Raw genomic sequence first — 17,800 nt, forward strand, 5'->3', positions numbered from 1 at the left:
ATTTTTAAAAGATAAATATTTACTTGGCCACGAGTAGAGTAAATATGAGATCATCTCAAGCACATATTAGTAAATATCTTTGTCACAGTTCAGGGCAACTTTACCTGTATTTCCCTCAGTGGTCCTGCAAAGGCACCCACGCTCAGCCTCCAGCTCCCCAGCCATTGCCTTTCTGGGTGGAGATCTGCATCTCTCTCTCTTCTGACCAGAGTATTCCTTGACTGCACAACTCCCTGCCTTCACTGTGTATTTCCCAACACAAACAGGTTGCCCAGGGACACCTGCTAGCTTTCCCTTCAGAGACTGATGGAGTGATTGTCAACAGTTATAAATACCACACAGTTCTGACTATACACGCCTATTCTATTCTTAAGGTAAAAAAGCAATATAGAGAAAATATATTAAGAACAACAAAAGAACCTACAATCATGCTAATAAACTTCCCAGAATTAACCTGAACTCTAACATGGATTCTGGCATGCCCAGTCCTTCTAGTCCTACCCTAAGCATTGGGGCCTTCCATAAACCAGGGGTCCTGTCTGTTTATGGGATCAGTAAGAAGGCCCTTCATCTATTTAAAATCAGATTTATCCAAAAGAACTTGCTTTGTCTGTCAATCATTCCCAATGGACCAATCGACAAAGCATGGAGTTTTGGATAAATAGGCAGATTTTAAACTGGCTCAGGGCCTTCTTACTGATCCAGAAAATGAACAAGACTTCTGGTTTACTTTTCCAGGAGTGTGGTTTCAATGTAGATGTTATATCCTGAGTGATTTTACCTAATCGCCCCCTTCAGTTTTCCTTGTTACTCTTCCCCTGGAAATATATATAATTCCACAATAGCACATACACAATAGCATTTTAATACAATGGACCTTAACCTAATTCTATGAAGTTTAATTTAATTCAGTAAGGATCCTTCAGGATATTGCAGGAAATTGTCAGTCTGTCACAATCTCTACTAAAGATTAGTAGCCTGATCAGTGGAAAGACTCTCCCAAATGTCAATGAGGGTTTTGGATTAGGCCCTAGATTTAGCAGGAATCATATGGTAGGGTGAGGTAGATGCAAGAATTGCATTACCCATTGCTTGTGGTCAGGGCTGGCTTTATGACCCACGGGGCCCAATTGGAAAACTGGGCGGCAGGGGGTCCGCTCTGGGTTTTCCGCGGCACTGAAGGACCCCCCGCTGCCGAAATGCCGCCGAAGACCCCCCGGAGACGGGCCCCCTTAGGCGCAGGCACGGGGCCCTCTTTGGCACGGGGCCTGATTCCAGGGAATCGGGTGAATCAGCTTAAAGCCGGCCCTGCTTGTGGTGGTCAGAGGTTGCCATGTTGAAGTTCATAATTAAAAAGTCCATGTTACTGATGTTGCCACTTGATCCTTCCCATCTTTAAATGTATAGCTGTCTCACAAAATTAAGGCTGTTTTTTTCAAAGATGCCTAAGGGATCTGGATGTCCAATCCTTTTGAAAATTAAGTCAAATCAGGGCAGCTGTGTAAATCTTGACCCAAGTTTTCCTTATGCCATTTGTTTTCAATCCTTGAGAGATAGAATGTCAGTCTCCTGCATCAGGATTTAGGCATCAGTTGCCTTTAGTATTAATTACATAATCTTAGAAACTAGAGATGGAAAAGACCTTCCAGACCTTGGTTATTGCAAATGGAAGGATTAGAAACTAATGAGAATAGCCCTATTACATCTCAGTGCAAAAAAAGCTCAAAATAGAGCTTCTAACTTCGTGAATTACACATGGTCTTTTTGTTACTTAAAAATATAATAAAAGAAACATTTTGCTATTTGCCAGATGTAGAGTAGATTTACTTTCAGGCTTTTTTGGTTGGCAGCCTATAACTATCAGACAGGATAACAGCTGCAAAACACTGACTGGAATTCATCAACTTCCTGATATGAGGAGAACTCACTTCTCTCAGTGGATTAATTTATTTGAATTATGAAATGTGGAAGCTCCCTCTTTATAAAGTAGGTTTGATATTTCACATTTGTTTTAATGCTCAGTTCTTGGTTTGCATCATCAAAACAAAAGGATCTCAACTCATTTCTCTGTCTGTTTCTGATTTGTGTTTTAAACAATTGACTGAGTTTGTCCTTGTGTTAGAATTAATTAAGCATGCCTGAGTTTTGCAAATTGTCTTCAGGGGAATGGTCATTTTGAGACACTGTTAATGAATATAATGCATAACAAGATCAATAACATAATTTTCTGATAATGAGCTTCTTGTAATTACTCCAGAATCCACTGTAATCAGTTTAACTCATTTACCAGCAGGGGGCTCACAATTAAAAAATTGGTAGGCTTGAAATGCAAAAGTAAATTACATAGTCTCCTTCTTTAAGAAAGATAGTGCTAAATGCCTTGAAATGTTAATACAGAAAGCTATCAAAGCAAGAAATGCCACTGCATCACCAAAAGTCATTTAAATTGAATGGATCTACCTCCAGGAGCCCCAATTATTACAGATGATTTTCAACTTAAACATAAATGCTATCAAATTCAACAAGTGGCAGAAAAACGGCATGAAAGAATGAGAAACTATTACGGGCAAGGGACAGTTGATAGTCCACAACTGCAGATACTGCATTCCTATGGTGCTGATGTTCCATCACCCACTGTCTGAGGCTCAACATGCCACACTCCATTTTCTAGTCAAGCACAGAATCGGGAGGTGCTAAGTTGGAACAGCAAGCACTGCATAATATGTTTGCTGCTTGATAGTTTACGATGGTCAAAAATTACCATGTTGTTTTCACGTGAAAAGAGTTGTTTCTTAACTTTTAGTGGAGCCAGGTCTTTTTATAAATTGCTGATGGTAAAGTTCCTGTCTGTTTGGATTTGAACTAGTAAAATATAATTTAGTGATGTTGTGCTGGAAACCTAGTAATTAATGTCACACACACAGCGAACCCTATTTATCTCCCTGTGATAAATATACTGTACACAAACAGAGGGTGCTCACACTGAGGTAAATCTAAGTTGACAGCACCATCATAAAGATAAACTAGATTTAACACTCCCAGTTATACCATAGCATACAAAAGCTCTTCAGACAATTTGATTGCAGACAAGGGCTGGACAAGACTGGCGACTTTTGTATATGCCTTTGGTACAAACCCATGGTGTACTATGAGGTCTGAAAAGTCAGCAAGTGGGTTTTTTAACCTATGACTAGAGCTGGGTAAATAACTTTGATTTTTTTCAACAAAAATCAGGGATATGTAAAAAAAAATCCCATCTTTTTATTGCCTGTACCCCATGATATTATGGCCAATGTCGCCCAAAAGCAGACTGCAAGTCTTAATATGTTAATTTAGTATTAATGCTGGAACAAATTCAGTCCTGAAGGAAGTAGATGCAAATACTTGCTTACACATGGATTGAATTTAGCCTATTGTGTCTAATGATAACGTGGGCTTTAAAATTATAGATTGCTACAGTTTTGAGTAGTGCACTAAATGCGTGGAAAATTCTATTGTAAAATTGAAAACCAAAATAAAATAAAATTTGTTTTGTTAAATGCTCCATTACTGTCACAGAGTGACTGGCCCCTAAGTGGGAGCTGAGGCAGTACACCTGGACTAATTATCTGATTGATTGAAAGAGGGCACCTAGGCTTTATAAGAGGCCGAGCACCTCCTAGAAAGGGAAGTTTAATTATAATAACTAACGATAACTGTGGGAAGGGAATTAGGAAGAAACTCAAAGACAATCAGGAGTCAGTAATAGGAAAAAGTTGTTGAGGCTGAACTGAGCTCCTAAAAGAAACAGTCTGTTAAGCCTTCAAGAAGTGGCCTGAAATTTAAGGTGAGTCTATAATGCATGCTTTGTAGTGTGCATACCCGTGTAGCCCCACTAGCATGGACATAAATAGCAGTGTAGCTGCTGAGGCACGACTTAGGCAACTACAGTAGAGACCCATCTGAAGGGTGTGAGTATATACAGGAGTAGGTAGCCTTCATGGATTTCTACTAGCTCCATCCATGCCCCCTGTCTACACAGCTATTTTTAACCAGTTAGTGTCCTGCTCCTCCCTGCTGCTGGAGACTTTCCCTGTTGCTTGAAAAGACTCCCCTAGTAGCAAAAGACTCTGGCTGAGAAGGGTGGGCGGGGAAAGAAGGCTTTGCAACTTCCTACTGCTGGTACCTTTCCTCAATGCTGCTGGAGCCTTCTTTCACTGCAGGTAAAGACTGTGGCAGGGGGAAAAGGCTGTGGCAGCTTCTCACTGCTCAAGCCTTTCCCTGCTGCTTCAGGTAAGGACTCCCACAGTGGGGAGGTCACGGGGAAAGATTCCAGCAGATCCCTGCTGCTGGAGTCTTTCCCTGTCTCAAGTAATGTCTTCCCCAGTGAGGAAAGACTCTGGCAGCAGGGAAAGGCTTTTCTGCTGTCCCCCGCCCCCGTCAGAGCCTTTGGTCACCTTAATGAATGGCTCCGGCAGCAGGGAGTTGCTAAAGCCTTTCCCTGCTGCTAGTCTTTCATGGAGATGTGTAGCTATACACCGCAGTGTGGACATGGCATGCTTTTCACTATGGGTTGTACCTATACATACACCCCACTCTACTGAAACTGGTGTATAATATAGATGTACCCTAAGAGAGACTGTTGGCTAGGAAAATGGTCCTGGGAAGAGAGCTAGGGAAGTAACTGGGGAGGCTGAAGTTTATGTTAGGTTGTAGTCTGTAGATGATTTAAGATACCTCAGTGAAGAGGAACTGTTTGCCTGGAGAGAGACTGGGAGAGATGGTGTTTCTCCCACTGATGGGTTGGGAAAAGAGACTGTGTTTTAGTTATTATGTGCTAATAAACTAGCCTTTAGAAGTAGTTGATTACTCTGGTCCTGGTTGTATATTGAAGAGATTGGGGGGGAAAGGAAATAGAGGACAAGTGCTGCTGATGTAGAGCGCACTAGGGGGCACTGCACAGCAGACCTACACACAGTTACAAACCCAAAACTTTGACCAGATTTTCTGTGGTTTGCAAACCCAGGCTGTGCTTCAAAAACAACCCAGAATGGAAAAAAAAATTAGAATGGAAAAAAAAAATTCAGAACTCTTTAATTACAACTGGTTTTCATAGACTTTAAGGCCAGAAGATCATCTAGTGTGACCTGCTATATGACACAGCAGCATATTTCACCCAGTTACTCTGGTAAAGAACCCAATAATATATATCTGACAAAAAATATATCTTCCAGAAAGGCCTTATTTGAAGAGATGGAGAATCTGCCACTTTCCTTAGTAGTTATTTCAATCATTAATCATCCTACTGTTATAAAATTGTGCCATATTTCTAATTTGAATTCATCTGGCTTCAGCTGCCAGCCATTGGTCCTTGTTTTGCTTTCTTTGCCAGATTAAACAGCCCTTTAGTACCCAGTATTGTCTCCCCATGAAGATGCTTGCACATTGTAATCAAGTCACCTCTTAATCTTTTTGAAAAGCTAAGCAGACTGAGCTCTTTAAGTCTCACTGTAAGGCATCTTATCCTGCCCTCAAATAATTTTGTGGCTCTTTTCTGCATCTTCTCTAATTTTTCAACACACTTTTCAAAATATGGACTCCAGAACTGGATGCTGTATTCTAGTATTGAACTCAACAATGCTGTTCACAGAGTAAAATCACCTCCTTACTCCTACTTTCTACTCCCTCATTAAACATCCAAGGATCACATTGGCCCTGTTTATCACAGCAGTAGACTGAGAGCTCATGTAGAGTTGTTTCTCCACCATGACCCCTAAAATCTTTTTCAGAGTCATTGTTTTGAAGGATAAGTCAGCAGGGCTTGGTTAAATTCATCCTAGGGTACTTAATGAACTAGCTACAGAAATCTTGGAAGCATTAGCAATTATCTTCAAGAGCTCATGGAGGATGGGTGAGGGCCCAGAGGACTGGGCAAGGGCTAACATAGTACTTATCTTTTTAAAAGGGGAACAAAAGGGACACAGGGAATTATACACCAGTCATACTTACTTGGATATCTGGAAAGATAGGGGAACAAATGATTAAACAATCAATTTGTATGATCCTAGAGGGTAATAGGTATATAAAGAACATGTAGCATTGATTTGTCAAGCACAAGTCATGCCAAACCAACCTAACTTCCTTCTTTGACAGGTTTACTGGCCTAGTGGCGCTATATATATAAACAGATAAAGAGGAGCAAAATAATAATAATAATAATTTTTTTTTTAGAAATCATCTCTCCCAATTAACATCATAAAGATGGTGACCATATCATAACACTTTAACTTGCATAAAAATGTAGTTAGTTTAAGATTTAAGGCTTTTGATAAGTAATAAATAATGATAGTTTAGAGCTAGAAATCCAAAATGGCAACCACAATTATTTTATGTTAGAGACATCAAAATGGAGGACTCAGACTGAATTGACCAATAGCAAACAGGAGATTGGGGTTAAATAAAGTTCAGCTAGGTATGACTACACTCACTCCAAAAGGCCTGAAGGGAGGAGGTAGGAGGTAAAGTTGATTGGCTGAGCAAGTATCACCCCATGGGGAGACTCCATGTTAATTGCTGGAATTGAAGAAGCAACCAATCAGGGAAGGCCAAAAATTGTATGTAAGCAAGGAACTGGCAGGCTTTGGGTATGTAGGCATAACACAGAGTAGAGGAGAAGATAGAGAGTAGAGCAAAGAAGAAGAAGAAGCAACAGACTGAGCTGAATATCACAGAGAGCAAAGGAGCCTGAGATGATACAAAGGTATTTGAAAAAAAGAAAAGTATATGATTCCTTCCAAATTATAAGGAATGCCTGTGCATGACTGTAAATAAATTTGGATGCCTGAATTTGAATGGATTCTACCTCACCCATCCTATGATTGATTGGCTACCATTCATAGGATATTATTGTTAGTACTTAATGTTCATTAAAGTGTAATATGGTAATGTTGCTTTATACATAGGTATAAGTGTTACATTGTAAAAGATGTTATAGCATTGTATTAAGGTTTCATTCATATGTATAAGGGCATCAGTGTGTACTGTATTATGTAACAATACCAATCCATGTGGGACCCCACTTAAAAAAAATAATTCCCCATAGATAATTATTTTGAGTCCTGTAAGTTAGCATTTTTTAATCCATTTAATATGCTCTTTATTGATATTGTATAGTGCTAATGTTTATTTCAGAATAGCATATGCAGTACTAAGCCAAATGCTTTACAAAAGTCAAACTATATTTTATCTACATATTTACCTCTTTCAACCAAACTTATGATCTCATCAAAGAATGAAATCAGGGTTGTATGACAAGACCCATTTTCCATAAAACCACATTGACTGGTGGTAGTTCATTTTCAACCTTTAATTCTTTATTTATTCAATAATCTATCAGTTTTTCCATTATTTTTCCCTGGGAATGTTGTCCTATAATTACCCGGGTTATCGCTCGTGCCCTTTTTGAATATATAAAACTTAATCTGGAGCCAAGCAAAAAACTTTAAAAGTTTGTGGTTTCTATGTTTTAACATGGGTTCACTTGACTTTAAAAACTCAAAACAAGCCTGTTAATCCACCCCCCAAAAATGGGGCGGGGTGGGGGAAGGAGACAGTGATGACTACAAGGTTTTCATGAAACTCATTGAGCCAAAGTTGCAGTTTAGTCCCACTAATTCCTATTAGTGGTAGGAAAGGCAAGATTTTAAGGAATTATTGAGCAAATTTTAAGCAAATATTGTAGATTATTGACAGTAAGTGAATTCAAAATTCAAAGTGAAAGTATTTACTCTCAGAAATCTGAATATGAGCGTTACAGACTTCCAATCACAGAAGTGAAACATACCATATGACTTATATGTCTAGTCAAAAAGAGTATGAATTTCTCTTCATTCTTCATTTCTCGTGAGAATTCACTATTCTATTTGTGAAAAATCTACAGACCAGAAATTATTCACATAAATTGAAGAATAAAAAAAGATCCTTTATGATTTTTATAGAAAACTGTATTCCATTCTCAGAGACATTGTGATTGATTCATAGGTAGGGCTCTTCATTTTCAGGTTTTTTTTTGTTTTTTTTTATTTAATTTTTCCCAGGAATTTATCAGTGTTTATCATCAGAACAACAATAACAGGTGAAAATCAGTGCAAAAAACTATAAATAACTTTTTTGAGTAAATATCAGGGTTTATTTTGGTGGATGGAAAGATGGGGAAAAATGCTTTGAATTCCATTCATCAGTGTGGTTTGCTGCAGAACTAAAACAGAATGTAATACATATTCCTCATGTAATGTATTGTATTTTCCTAATAAAACAAGTTATTTTTCATATATTTGAATGATACAAAAGTAGGGTGAAAATCCTAAAAAAATGAATACTACTTTGTGAAACCTGGGAATTTTCTGGTAAAAGTTGGTTTTAACTGGAAACAAAGGGGCTTATTCATAGGTTAAAGTTTGTGTAGCACATAAGAGGTAAATGGTACATAAGCGATAAATATAATTGGGCTTACTGATTCTAGATTTCAAGTGGTGGAAAATGCTAAAGTGAGCTGAGGGGAGATAATCTTGTGAACCTAGAGAAAGCACATGGTGCTTCGATACATGAAAATTCAGTTACATGAATTGGAAGATTATGGATAATACTTCACAATATTGTTCCTAATTTATTATGTTCTGTAAAGCAATTAGAAGATAAAAGAGAGAAGAGATAATTTGATGTCACTCTTGTTGGACTTTTACCATCAACGTCAATGAGAGAGAGAGCAGGTTCACAATTTAAAACATAATTACTAGTTGAACATTCAGAAGGAAAAGCCAATTGCCTAAGGTTCCCTACTGGAGTTTGAGGATGATAACCTTTTTTGATTTGTTTCAGACTTTCCTACAGATTGTACTCAAAAGTTGAAGGCAGAATGTCTCTGCAATTGATAAAGCATATTGTATCTCAACAAATAACCAAAATAAAGTCAACTCCTCTAACCAGAAACAAAAGTTATGAAGATTCTGTTGGTGGACTTGCAATATATTTGAAAAGCACAACATACATATTCTCTAAGTAGAAAAGAGAAATATGTGTTCAAAACAAAAGGACATACACCTTTATGTTTCCAGATCTGTGATGACCAAGAAAAAATTGTAAAAAATAGTGTATTTAGCTGAGAAAGTTATTTCACTTTTCATAGATTGGTTTGGAAACAACAATTCTGTTCCCTGCAAAATTTAGGATCCCTTCCTTTGATAAAATTGTTGTGATATTAGAAGATCCAGATGAAGCCAGGTCTTTATTATAAGAACATAATAGATACAAATAATTTGGAAGACACAGAAAATGGTTAGGAAGATAAGAGGTAGTATGGAGTGATGGACTAAACTCTCTCATGAGTGAGAAGTGCAGAGCAGATAAGCATCCAAGTTTTCAAATTCTTTTCCAAAGCTTATCTAAACATAACTGAATGTTTTTGAGTTAGAAATCTCATGAAAACTGGGTTTTCAAAGTAGACATTTAGTACTGTATTTATGGGCATAAGCTAGACCATAAATACCTGGAGAATAGTCTTTCTCTGATATTTTGCTAATTCTGGTTCCAGATGAACTGAGCTATGATGAGCACTCTGACACGTAAGGGGTTATTGTTTTCCTTCCTAAAACATGGATGATGTGGGCGGGGTTATTAAAAAAGAAAGGGGAAGCTGGTGCAAAGGAAGCTACCATATGGGAAGCATATTTCCTCTTCCTTTCTAGCTATCTGAAGTTGGAGAGGCCTTGGGTAGTTATTATCAGGTAGTATGAAATGATTCATTCCAGTTTTGAGGTTGTGCTTTTAGAAATAAAGTTCTGAAGAAAGGGATGTGAATAGACATGTAGCTTGGCCTTTATTTTTCCATTCTTAGGTGGCACCTCTGCATTCCAGTTTACACAAGGGCATTAAAATCCTATGGGAACTTGTAAAGTGAAAGCTTTATTAAGTCGAGTGTACAGGCTCTTTAGAACAGCTTCTATTTCTATCTAAATAAAATTGAGACCAATAGGATGAATAAACTTATCTCCAATAAGGAGTCACTGAGTATGGGGATTTTTTGACACTTTTTTTTTTCTGGTCACAAATATATACATTTAAAAAAGAAATGTTTCTATCCCCCACTAAGCCACCTATGTAGTTTTGTGAATACTGACTTCCAGAAATGTAAGTAGGGATGCCACCCACAGCTAATGAGCTCCTTGGATAGATGTTTCCAGGAGCAGGATTCTCAAATGATAGGGGAACATTTGTTTTGCCAGTGTGATCCAATCCTGTAGGCATGGTCTGAGCACACCTAAGACCTGATACTTGTCAGAGCCCATAGCAGGAGTGCCAGATGAAGGCAGCAGATAGCTAGGGAAGCAGCACAGCTCCCATACAAAAGAGAGCCAGGGGCGAACAGGTTGGAATTTTTTTTGACTAAACTTTTTTATTTGGGGGAGAGGGTGGCCTGGGCACTCAGTTGATCCCAAGTTCAAAAGCCTGCTAACCTTTATTATATTCACTGCCTTGCCTTCATTATATTCTGCCTTTATTATATTCAACAGTAATATAAGGAACCTACAGGCCTGTACCCTGTAAGACATTAGCTTCAGCAGTTAGCATAAGGCGTGAGGCCTGTGAACTTCAGCACAGATAAATGGCCCAACAATAACCCCCACGTTTTGGGGAACTGAGAATAGTGTGTGTAAGGGGGGATTTTGTCTGACTTTACCATGAAGACACCAGCCAACCACAGGAACATGAGCTAACATCCACAGATATCTGATCACAAGAGTGCCATGGCAACAAATTGATGTATATGATAATAAGCTGAGCTCATATAGGAGAAAGGCACCCCAGCATTAGTAGGGCAAGGAAATACAAATAAAGAAGGGTTACTGAATATGCATTAGACATAGTGACGTCAGTGTAACATATTCTAAAAGTTTTATCCCAGCCAGTGTGCGGGGGAGAGAGAGAGATGTAGCTCTTGGGAGGTGCCAGAATGATGGCCACTGAATATGAGGAGAAAGGTGATGACAATGGAGAAGATACTGGCTAACATTTCAGGTTGTTCTGCAGGGGATGGTGTGAGTATGGATGTTCAGATGTACATTCTCTGTCAACCTTACTGAGTTATAGTGTTTGTAACTTTGCTAAATGTATTAATAAACTATTGTAAACATTGAAGGGTCCCTATAGTCTGAGTGTTGCAACTGTGCACATTGTGGTTCCGAACTATACAGTAAGGTTAATAATACCGGGCCTGATCTTGGGACAAGGCCCTGTCAACCCTCAAAGTGATAACTGGGAATTCTTAAGTAATCAATATAATTAATACATAAACTATAGATCAAGCTACCAGGGACTCACACCCGATGTCCCATATTCCTAGTAAGTGCCCTAACTCCTAGGCTATTGGTGATTCTGGCATTGGTTCTCTCAATCTCTCCCATTAGAGCCGTTCCACTTTGTATAAATAATTAAATATTCTCAGGGACAGTGAAAGTAACTCTATAGCCCAGTGGTTAGGCCACCCACCTGCGAGTTGAGAGACATAGGTTGGACTCCTTGCTTTTAATCACCAGGCCTTTGGCCAGCCTCTCCCTGCTCCTTCCCCCTGTCCCCCTCAAAAGTCAAAACGTTTCAGTGTTGTCCAAATGGGTTTTTCCTGCTACAGAATGGGCTACTTATGCAGCTGATCTGGTTTAGGCATCTAATTACAAGAAAGGGTTCACCGCTAAGAATCTTGAGCCGAGATTGACACCTCCGTCTGGCCTGTCAGCTAGGCACCTAAATACTTTGTGAATCTGGGCCCTAAGCCATATCCTTTCCCTCTGTATTTCACCCCTGGCTAGGTTAGTCAGTTCCCTGCTCATCTTGATGGCTTCTGAGGATCCCCTCCTTAGGCACGTAAGTCTCCCACTGTATTGCATGGGGAGCTTGGACATCAAATTCAGGGCTGAGGATTCTACTATGCAGCAGGGGTCCTAGGAGTCAGACATTTGCTCCACTGAACATTGTACCACCTAAGTACTTTTGAGGATCTGGTCCTAAGTGACTTTCCTTACATCATACAGAAAGATCTGAGCAGGGAAATGAACCCAGATCTCCTGAGTCCCAATTAGTGCACTCGTTACTAGACAATGCTTCCACTATTTTTTTTTTAATATAGGAAAATCTGCAGGAATGTCAAAATCTGTTGTGTTGTAAATGTTGACTTTAAGGACATGAGCTATATGTGGCAGTAGAAGAGCAGAAAAAGACCTCAACAGAAGCTGCAATGTGGGCATTATCATAGTTGAAGACGACACCTCTTTTCCTCAGGCAAAAGTATGTGACTTTGATGCGAGTTTAAGTGCAAGTTTAGCCCATACCGCACTCAACATTAGATAGTGCTAATCAGCTTCAGTCCTGGATGTCAGAACAGTTCCAGTGGCCGGCCACACACACACACACACACACACACACACACACACACACACACACACTTATAAGCACTGATACTTCATAGAGCCATTCTACCACTGGAAATGCTGCTAACTAAATTGTTCTATAAACCTGTTCATGAGTTGTAGCTCAATATACTGCAGTTTATACACAGAATAATTATTCCATATATAATAGTTAATACCATTAAAGACAGGGAGAGCCAGTTAAATAGTCTCCCACTACTTGGAATGAGAATTAAAATATGCTAGATGTAAGACCTAATAGAGGGCAATGGGATGAAGGTAGCCAAGAGCTTTTCAGTTCCTGTCACTGGGAGCCTCTGCTGGCAGAACTCCAGTGGGGAATTTATAGTTACCTCTTCAATGCCAAACCCATAAAAAGATGATACCAGCACTGAAGCCTCCACTGAGATCAGCTGCTTCTGCAGGTCCCCGCATACCATTGGAGTTAAATCTTGCCCAATGGCTATAATAGCATCTTGAATTGAGCTGACACCCAATATCTCAGCTGGACCAATGGACTCAATACAGCTGAGGTAAGGGGGAAAGAGGCAAAGTGGCTTTGAATCTAATCAGTGACACTTTTTTCCTCGGGGGAGGGAAGACCCCTTTGTTAAGAATTAGAATCTCTCTGGGTGGTAATTTCCCCAAATTTCAAACATTTAATGTATTTACTATAAATGAAAATATGCTATCTTTTCATTCTCCCTTCCTGTAAGTAAAAGCTTCCTCTGATGTTCAAAAGTACAGGTGCACCCCAAGAGTATGGCAGCCATATTCTAAGATATCTAAGCATAAGTGAGCAATTGGCTACATTTGAAACCTCTGCCTATTAGCTGTTTTATCATTAATAGCTATAGTTAAAAAGATTGAATTAAAAATCCTCTTTGTAAGAGGTCCAATTTCATGAAACTTTTCATAGAGGCAAAAAAATTCTATGAGACATATGAATGGGGAGCAAAAAGCTTCTCTAATTTACAAGGCATTAAAATGATGGGGAGTATTAGGTTGGAAGATCTAGCAAAGAGCAGGAAAAGAACATATCAATTGAATTAGACCCAGGTAACTAGGGAGGAGTGTAGGAAGGCACATATTAAACTAAAATCTGCCACTATTACCCACTTTCCTTATTACATATGTCACATAGCACTTTGGTCTCCAGTTACACTGAACAGAGGGCTTCAAAGATGCAGATGTATGCTGGTCTGGTTAGTCATATAAAGCAGCACGTATCCCCATACTGTTTGGTTGCCTTATACTTAGATCATTTCTGTTACAGATGGGGGAATTAATCAAAAAGAGGTTCCTTATTTATTATTTGCATTCTCTCCTTATATTACTCTATGGAATTCTTATGAAAGACACTCAACTAACCAAATGACTAAGTCAAAAGATGCTGGGGGTCAAACTGCTTCTCAATAATTGGGAGAGCTGTGAATCACTTAAATTTAATCTGCAGCTTTACTAAATGTAATTTAAGCAGCTAGGTACAAAAATATTAGAGTGAAATAAGTGGGGGGTTGGGGAATCTTAATAAAGTGAAGAAGCTATTAAATATTTTATTAGTACAGTATAGACAAGTCACAACATATTGAGATAGCTGCTTAGGAAAGGAAAATCAATACACTATGTATGGATGCTCCATATATTGATCTATAAACTACTATGATATATGGTTTGCATGATAATGCAATATCCTTTACCAATGTACAGCACACATTTTGATTAGTGTTGATCTTATCATGCATTTGCTTGGCCATGATATTTTGTTGTTGTTGCCTTTCTAATATGTCTTATTGCTTGCATGTTACCTCTTATTAAATGAAATATATGAATAAAAAAAAATTAAAGCCACATCTGAAATAAAAAAAACCCTCTGGAGAAAAAATACTAAGAATACTGTTCCAAAAAACCTTGTTTGTATATAATAAAAATATATGTGATTGATTCTGGGCGTTAGAAATGTGCACTAAGAATAGAAATGTATAAATGTGCAACAGAGCTAATGACCCCCCCAAAAAACAAAAAACAGTATGCACACCCTCAGCTGCTAAAAGAAATGTCTGGTTATCAATGAGAGATGAGTGAACATACAGTATTTGTCTCAAAATTTGAACTTAGTCTTCACTGAACCAGCTTCAAGAGGGAAGTAGACTACTGAAAATCTGTTAAGGAATTCTGTTCTTAAAGGATTTCCAGCCCAGTTAAACAATACATAAGAGGTATGGATAGCTTCTATCTGATTCAGATAAGGATCCAGCCTGCAGGTGCTTATCCAAATTGAGCCAAACTCGTCACTAACATTAATAGCTATAGATTGGCCTCCTGCTCTCCAGTTCTGATTAACACTTTAGTATAGAGAATGTTACCATCTAATGGCTGTTTGTTGTCCTATGTTCTCTCTAGTCTTATTGAACCCCAAAGCTACCAGAGCTGGTACTAGGTGGCAATTTCAGCAGAAAGGGGAGGGATTGAATAGGAATGGAGAATGAGCAAATTGTTCACCTCTAAAAGTGGTCCCCTGATGTCAGGGTTGTAGACACATTGGCAGGACAGTACTTGGTCTGAGGAGAAAAAAGCAGACTTCTTTCTGCAGGGCTATCTATCATTCTGAAACACAACTAAAGAAACAAACTAAAAAAGCAGGTGTAGGCTTGTGATAATGCATTCAAATTTACATTTTGGCTCCAAGAGTATCTAGTACTCACAAGTTATTGTTTGTTCTCAGAACAATTTCAATTTGCTCCTAGTACATTTCAATTCAGACAAAGTGTAATTGTGTGAGTGTACTTGAAGCTCTCTAGCTGAACCCAATTCTGAAATATTTAAAAGATTATTTTTTCTCCTGTGATAAAAGTCTCCCCCATGCAGGCATGCACTAGCCCTGTGAACTATTTAAGTTCCACTTGCATCCTACTCTGATAGTTTACATGGGACTTAAGTGGTCTACAGGACTTCTGCAAAGGGACAAATTTCTGTTCATGTGAACAGGAATGGGGCCTGGTGTACAAAACAAGGGAAGGACTTTCCTGAGTGAAAGTCAAAGAGCTGGTGACAGCATATTAAACATGCCAACAATAATGCTGCTGACTATATCTGTTCCTTGGACTTGGACTCAGAACATGTTTGGGGAGGAGCAAGTGGCCAAGCTGAATCTATGGACTGTTGTTTCAAAACAGGAAAAGAAAAAACTTTCTTTGGCAAAAATGGTTAATTTTTCAGGAATTCCCCCCCATTTATATTAGCTTTCCATTTTCCACACTTTTCTTTAATGCTTGGGTTCCCATAAATTGTCTGTCGCTGTTTGTTAGGCCTTGTCTACACTACCAGGTTAAGTTGACTTAAGTTACGCTACTCCAGGTAAGTGAATAATTTAGCTGAAGTCGATGTAGCTTAGGTCGACTTACTGTGGTGTCTACACTGCACTGCGTCGCCAGAAGACACTCTGTCATCAACCTACCTTACTCCTCTCATTCTGGTGGAGTACCAGAGTTGATCAGAGAGTGCTCTGCAGTTGATTTAGCGGGTTTTCATTAGACCCACTAAATCGACCCTCACTGCATCGATCACAGCAGTATTGATTCCTGTAAGTATAGACATGGCCTTAGTAATAATTAGCATTATAATATGAAATAATTGATTAAAAATCCTTTACACCTAGTGACTAGAATAATTGTTTTGTCATTCCAGTTAAGTGGCCAATCCCAAGAGGTCATGAGTATCTCCTTCTGATTTCAGGGGAAGTTGGGAGCAGCACCTCTTGTTATCATTGCTCCTAGAGTCCCACTAACATCAAGATCCTATATTTGCTAGGTGTTGTACAAACACAGAGTGACAAGCCCTGCCCAGAAAAGTTTACAATTTAAATAGATGAGAAAGTATGAGAAGAAACAGAGATAAAGGGAAGTGAGTAATCCACAGTTAGCAGAACTGAGTCCAGTCCAGTGCTGTAACTACTAGACAACAGTGCCTCTAAATCACAAGGCTTTTTTTGTTTATTACACTGTGTAGAAGACAGATGAAAATAGCTGCAACAGCACCATAATGAAGTGTTCTGTGTATGACATTTTATTCATTTCTGTAGATTCACACTCTAACATAGCTTCTCTGACTAACAGTATGCTGTTCAAAAGGGATGCTTACAACAAATGCCATTTAATAAATCAGCTCCCAGTGGCTGCTGCACTGCAATGCACATCATACCTATAACAATGACAGCCACTTCTGCATCGTGGTTTGATTGTATTTTTACTGCTTTACGTACACAAAAGTGACTAAAACATAGACACATTGGAGCCCACAGGCTACTTTATCAATGACCATGCTTAACAAATGGGATTTTCAAAACTGAGGAGCATCTAAGTTGTATTTTATTAAAATGATCCCACTTCAAATGGACAAAAAATCAGCAAGGTGTTAAACTGTTTTCTACTGAAACAACTTAATTTCTGGGAATATCTCTTCTCTAAAAATGTTTTCTACATAGTCTATAATTTTTTGCATGAACGTGGGATCTGTATCATGAAATTTGCATTTAACTTTTTCTTTGTACATTTTTCATTAAGTATTGCATAGCCAATGACATTATGGATCAGACTCAAACTACTTCAGTAAATCATACAAAAGTACATTAAGACCTGAGTTTATAAACTACATAAATCAAGCATTTGTCACTTATATCTTAGTTTGCTTACAATGTAGCTTAGCACATAGGACTTTGCAAGAGTAAATTGAAGTCTGTTAATTACAAGATGACACTATTTTTATTTATTTACATTTTTGCACTGGTTTCAGTGATCAATGATCTACTGGGACTAGATGGGAAACAAGTGTTTGTGCTGATGTGTTAGGTTTCCCGATGCCTCTGGTGCAATTTACTATGATGTGTATTGCTGTGCACCCAGTCAGAAATGCACACGGCCATTCCTGAGTGGATCTGTGAACAGGTAATATTCTCACTCTGGTCTAAGTAAAGTCTGCATACACCATGTAAAGTCACACCTCTCCTTTTCTGGGGTTTGGCAATACTGGTAACTCACATAATAAGAACAGGAATTAAACCTCAATGTATACATTTTCCACAAGTCTAGTTGTTCCTAGGATTTCCTACAGGACCTCCCTGTCTCTCCTCTATGACCAGAGGGTGCTGCCCATCTCTCATATCTGGCAGCTTCACAAGGAGTCTGTGGAATGTATTCAGAAACTTTATGCAGGGCTCTAATTTATAATAGTTCCTTTCAACAGAAGAGGGCCACATCGCTATGCAGGGTCATTGAGTCTGCTGCCTTGTTACAAGCTCCATTCCTTTCTTGTTGAGAGGACTGAAAGGGAGTGGTTGCTCATTCTCTTGGAGGTGGGTCTCATGT

At 38.7% G+C, this 17,800-nt stretch overlaps 1 long non-coding RNA gene across 1 annotated transcript in view; it reads left to right on the forward strand.

Annotated features, from left to right (window-relative positions):
* The first annotated feature begins 6,696 nt into the window (after positions 1-6,696).
* The window catches only part of LOC128833687 (uncharacterized), a 31,281-nt gene continuing 20,177 nt past the window's right edge, over positions 6,697-17,800 (forward strand). Inside the window, exon 1 of the long non-coding RNA XR_008444315.1 lies at positions 6,697-6,739. This is a non-coding gene — a long non-coding RNA (uncharacterized LOC128833687). The remainder of the gene's footprint in view (positions 6,740-17,800) is intronic.

This window comes from Malaclemys terrapin, chromosome 3 (genome assembly GCF_027887155.1).
Source record: "Malaclemys terrapin pileata isolate rMalTer1 chromosome 3, rMalTer1.hap1, whole genome shotgun sequence".
In the NCBI taxonomy this organism is placed as follows: domain Eukaryota; kingdom Metazoa; phylum Chordata; order Testudines; family Emydidae; genus Malaclemys; species Malaclemys terrapin.